The sequence below is a fragment of the Rhinoderma darwinii genome, chromosome 6 (genome assembly GCF_050947455.1).
Source record: "Rhinoderma darwinii isolate aRhiDar2 chromosome 6, aRhiDar2.hap1, whole genome shotgun sequence".
Classification (NCBI taxonomy): domain Eukaryota; kingdom Metazoa; phylum Chordata; class Amphibia; order Anura; family Rhinodermatidae; genus Rhinoderma; species Rhinoderma darwinii.
In genome coordinates, this window is record NC_134692.1 from 15,896,007 (window position 1) to 15,901,992 (window position 5,986).

A 5,986-nucleotide genomic window follows, 5' to 3' on the forward strand; every position below is an offset into this window, starting at 1 on the left:
ATATATATATATATATATATATATATATATATATATATAGTTTTTATTTTTATTTTTTTCCCATATTTTTGTATCCCATTAAAGCAAAAGTGGCTTTTAAGCTGCTGGCTTCAAGGGCATGCTGGTATTTCTGCAATTTCTACAGTTGATCTAAGCCTGCATTAATTTCGGCTGTAAGAAGAGGCCAAATCGTATAAAGAGCAAACGTGTGCAGAAATTTTTCTGTTACATTAACATGACACGACTATTTGGGGTTGCCATAAGTGCAATAGGCAGGCCCGTTACTCCCCCGAGTCCTGGAAAGAAACGCATAGGGATATTGTGTGTTTGTTTTGTTACCTGTTTACAGTCTCTGCTTCATTTCAGTGGTTTATTTCTGTACATTTTCTTATACCCCAAATGTGACCAGTCACTATGACCGTGGGCCGATTCACTTTAATTATGCACTTTAAAAAAGTTCACAGAAGTTTATCAATTTGAACAGAGGATTCTTGATTTATATTTTCTGTGTGCAATATCATTTTGATCTTTTGGCGGATTTAGCAGCAGTTGTTTTATTAGTCTATAGACCATGTAAGATAATATAGTTACGTATATGTCAGCGCTGTGGAAGGTATTGAAAGCGTACAAGTGGATAATTTGGTTGTTTTTTTTCGTTTTTTTTCATGTGAGGTCAATTTTCAGATTTTCTTTCAAGAATTATTTTGTCAACTAAAAGGAGTCTTAACAATTTCTGCTTTTAGCTTCGTCAAGTCCCCACTGGATACAACATATGCAGGTACATCCGTGCAGAAATAGTGGAGAATCCCTGTAAGTGTTTTGGTAGAGACTGAGGTTTTATTAAAGGGGTCGGAATGTTATGACGTATCGCTAGTATATTCCATTACATTGTGATCGGCAGGGGTCCGACCTCTGGAACCCCCGCTTATCCGGACAACGAAGGGACAGAGGTGCCTTCGGCTTTTCTCTTGCCCCACAGCGCTTGTGGCCACTAGCTATGCAGGAAATTGCAGGTATAAGGGGCAGTATTTCTGTATCCTAAGCAGCGGGTGGCCAGGAGTGTCACTGTGCACGGAAACACTTATCGAAAAAAAACTAGGATAGAATAACTTTGTAAATCTGTTGCATTTCTTATCTCATACTGTTCCTAAGAGATCATAGTCCAGAGCTGCATTCATAATTCTACATGCTTTAGATCTGCACTCTTCCGCTATTTCTTGCTGAATAACAGACTTAACGCCAAGCCCTGTATAGTAATCTGATTTAGGAAAAATTAAAAGTCCCACTGCGTTCTAGAACCACAAACTGATAGGGGTGTGTTTGTCAACACAAATGTCGACCGTTTCCAATGACGACCAGCACAACTGTGAATACAATGTTATAATACAATGTATTTACACATTTACTCTTATTGTGCTCTTTAACACGTGCAGGGGGTTGTGATACTGCACCCTAGATATTTCGGTAGCCAATGGGAATTTTTGTGGCAAGGCAACATGACAAATGGATACCATATAATTGTAGCTGATTTTATAGGTCCAACAGTCCATCTAGAATCTCGTAAGGGAAAGGGGCCTATTATGGACACTATTTTTATAATTGTCAAAATTGACAGGGTAACTAAACGTTCAACATACTTCTGATGTGTCATAGAGACATGTCAGAAGTTTGGATTGGTGGGGGTCCAAGCACTGAGACCCCCAGCAATCGCTAAAACAAAACGGCAGAAGTGCTCGTGTGATCGCTCAGCCGCTTCGTTTCTGTTTGGCTTTTTCCGGAGATCAATGTATCAGAGTACGAGCTCATAGACTTTCTATTGAGTCCGTACATCGCTACATTGATTTCCGGAAAAAGCCAAACAGAAATGAAGCGGATGAGCGCTCACACGAGCACTTCTGCCGCTTCATTTAGCGATTGGTGGGGGTCTCACTCAGTGCTCGGACCTCCACCAATCAAAACTTCTGACCTGTCACGATGACATGTCAGGATGACGTCAGAAGTTTGTTGAACATTTAGTTACCCTTTAAAGCGATATGATGCCATAAGTGTCTGATAGATGCAGGTCCCAACTCTGTGATCTGTACCTCCAGAATGGTGGTCACTTGACCCTCGTCCAGTTTGGTGAGGCAGCCACCTCATCCAGGTACAAAATTAATGGAGAGGTGGCCGTGCACGCTAATTCCTATGGGAGATGCAGAAATAGCCAAGCCAACTTGCTTGACTTTTTTTGTAACTCTAATAGAAATACATGGAGAGAGTTGGTGGCCGTCTCACTGGACGGGCGTCGCGTGACTCCTTTTCTGGAAATAGGAGCGGGTCCCAGATCTTGGACACGCATCTCTCCGACATTATTTCATGGATATGCCATAAATGTTTCAGTTGGGAATACCCCTTTTAAGTAACTTTTCACTAGAAATTCAGTATAGGGGTAATCTAGATCCATCTCTACATCATAAATAGTCTATTCCAAAAATGAGAACATTGAAGTAGAGCGCATCCAAGGAAATCGGGACTCAGATTACAGAAGATCTGAGGAAGATGGAAATTCCACCAAAGTCTTCAATGTTCCTTGAATATCTATAGTATAAAATAGCCTTCCCATATTAGTCTGACTGTGCTAACTCTGAGTTTGCCTGGTTATTTACGGTTTACTGAACCTTTAAATGTAATCTTCAAATTTCATTGGAAACTCCACGTTTCTATGGACTATTTTTTAAGTTTTTTTCCTAGTCATCTGCTGCTTAATAGCTTATTGCCATTCATGGTCCTAATGACACATTCATTCTAGGCTAGTAACGTTATTGTCACATATACAGAGTAAATTTAAAGGGACACGCCAGGAAAAAGCTCATACTGTACTACGTATACTGCAGGGCCCGATGGGGCGGAGCATGACACAAGGGAATCAAAGAACACCAAAGGGGGACCCTGTGTCATGTATCGCCCTCCCAGGCCTGGCCCTATGCATAACACAGTGTATCCGTTCATACTGGCATCAGTATAGCTGTTTATTACATGAGACCCTCATAGGTTTGTGCCTTCTATTAACTCCGTTACAACATTCCCATTGTTAGATTTGCCTAACAAGCTTAGTTATAATGATCATTTCAGCTCCCACAATGCACTTCATTTTAGCAGCAGGAAACAAGCAGAATTCTGAATGCAGCTCTGGAGTATACGATGTGTTCTACCGCTAAGTGTTTGCAAAGTAAAGGCCTGTTTGCACTTTTCCATTGACATCTGCTATTTCGTTTACTCAACAGTTTATGTAAATTTCACATGTAAAAATGTTGTTCAAAAGCAGATTTTAAATGATACGTACCGATACATTTTTTTTTCTAAAAAATCAATAGTATTAACTATTTAGAACATTGTCCTTATAAACTTAAAACAAAGTCTATAGGGCTCCTTTCTTTAGCATTGAGTACAATTCCCTTGTCCCCCCACATACATACATTTAAAAATCTTAGCTACCAGTTGTCACCACTAGGGGGCTGATCTGTATACAGTTGCGTGCTGCCCAAATAGGAGCTGCATACAGACCGGCCATCAAGTGGTCTGAACAGGCAGCTTAAGTTTTTACAAGAATGTGTGTAGGGGTATGTTGGACTAAGCCATTGTACTAAAGACATAGTATACCGCTGTATTCCTAAAACTATCCTACTCAGTTCTTGAAGAACTAAGTTGTAACTGTAAGGGGCACTTAAAATATGGCGGCCGTTGGATGTTTCTCAGTCCGAGGCTCCACTCTTATATTGTGAAATAAGTAATGGGGGAGGGGGAAATATGCACAAATCCTGCTAAAGCTTTGTCTATAGAGCAAGAAAGGTGCAAATTGCATTAAAGCACGATAAAAAAAAATGTACACATTGTTTTGCAAGTGTTACAAATCTGCCATTTACAGGAAAACGTGTCGGATCGGATATTTTTCCCCTCTGTGTTATATGTTCTTCCCAGTTGACCTTTATAAAATGTTGTAGGTAACCAGCTGCCATAACACATATTTTGTGACAATGCATAAGCTTTGGCTGAGCAGGCCGGTAGAGTCGCCTGTTAACAATGTATCTGATAGTATATCTTATCATTTTCTTGCATTATATCTGCTTACATGGACAACCTATGGATCAGCAGCCGTTACCAAGGCATGCTGGGAATTGTAGTATCACAAAAGCTGGAGAACCTCAGCTTGCCACCACTGGCTCTATGTTAAAAATGAAAGGGGATGTATGATACTGTCCCTACAGGGACTATATCGGTGTAGAAAACCATCAGGTGCCCATTGGTATTCTATGCTGGTACATTGGATAGTTATGAAGCTGGCTGTGACAAGAGTGGGGGGAAAACCCCTTTAAAGTGAATGTCCTCTATTAAAGACCATATTGTTTTTATTTTATTCTAAGTAGATCGAATATTTTGTGCAGATTTATTTATGAATATATCTTTTATAGTGGTTGGAGCTCTGTTTTTCTGATACAGAGCTCCAAATCCCCAGCATAGACTCAAAATAGAACAAGTTGGCTACCTGCAGCCGCCACTAGAGGGAGCTGACTGCATACAGTTATTGAGTTCAGTGTATTCAGTAAGCTCACATGCTCCCCCTAGTGGTGGCTGCAGGCAGCCAGATTTTTAGCATTTAACTGTCTATCCAGAGGATTTGGAGCTCTGTAGCAGAAAAACTGCTCCGACTGCTATAGATTAGAAATTAATCGGGACAGAATTTTGGGCCTAAAAACAACATTTATGGACATTTACTTTTGAGCTTTGTGTTTAATATGGTGGAATATTCTTCTTTAATTTAATTGTGCTAATTAGCTTTTATTTTTGTGCTGAATCAACACACTCAACATTTAGGAAGTCAACCAAATCCGTTACATTGAAGGAAACTGCTAATTGATCTCATTTATGAAGCAAATGGGGGGATATTTTTAGGTTATAACGTGGAACTTTTTTTTTCTGGGGGGGGGGGGGGTTGTTATTTGGTCCTGACCAAATTGAATTAGTAAATGCCTTGTTCTAAAGGTGCTTTGAGAGCTCCCTTGTTTGGTATGGCCCAGAGCCTGGTGTAATAAATGCATCGAATAAAACAATTCTATTTCAGGTTGCTTTGAAATACTTGAAATATGGTTAAAAAGTCTATTTTCATCGTCTTATTTTCAACTTTAACAAACACATTTTGTACCAAAAATGTCAAACACTGTGCTGTATGTAACTGTATAATTGTAGAGGTCGGCTGCATTAATAAGATGCCTGTGACTTAACATATTATTGACTTGTAAAATAACATTTTAAGTCTTATGTTGGCTGTTTGGAAAATGTAAAAATCATTATTGTCCTTTGACCCGTGTGGACTGTTTTTCTTCTTTTACCGATTCGAAGCCTTTTTATTTCTCATGGGCATTATGAAAGCTATAATTAAAAGTGAGGAGGGGAGTTCCAGCGGGCTAATGGAAGTTGTTTCTCTCTGAGTAGTATATAAGCTTCAAGACCCATTTTGTTGTTTTCTGCAAAGTCGAAAAAAAGCAAAAAAATAAATAAAATTTGCAAAAACTTCGAGAGGAAGTAAAGCGCTGGATGGACCAACTACAAGACAGTGAGTAGGATGCTGTCCAAAAAACCTTTTATTATATGTCCACATAAGTGTGTGTGTGTATATATATATATATATATATATATATATATTCTGCTCTTATAGGCCAGGTTCCTGCGGGGATGTTCAATGGTTGAGAAATGAACATATGCATAAAAAAAGCACCAAAAGTTGCTGTAAAAGTGGCAAAACCGAAATAATGTCCCAAGAACAGTTTCCTATTGAAAAGTCGTAGCTAATCCAGAGAAATCCCTGGTTAATGTTCACGCGAGTCTTTGTCCCCTTTCTCAGGCCTTGAGCTGAAGGTCTACGTACTTGAGTTTAAATGCTTAAGCCCTTTTACACTAACCAATGATCGGGCAAACGACCGTTCATACGAAAGTTTATGCCCCATCCTTG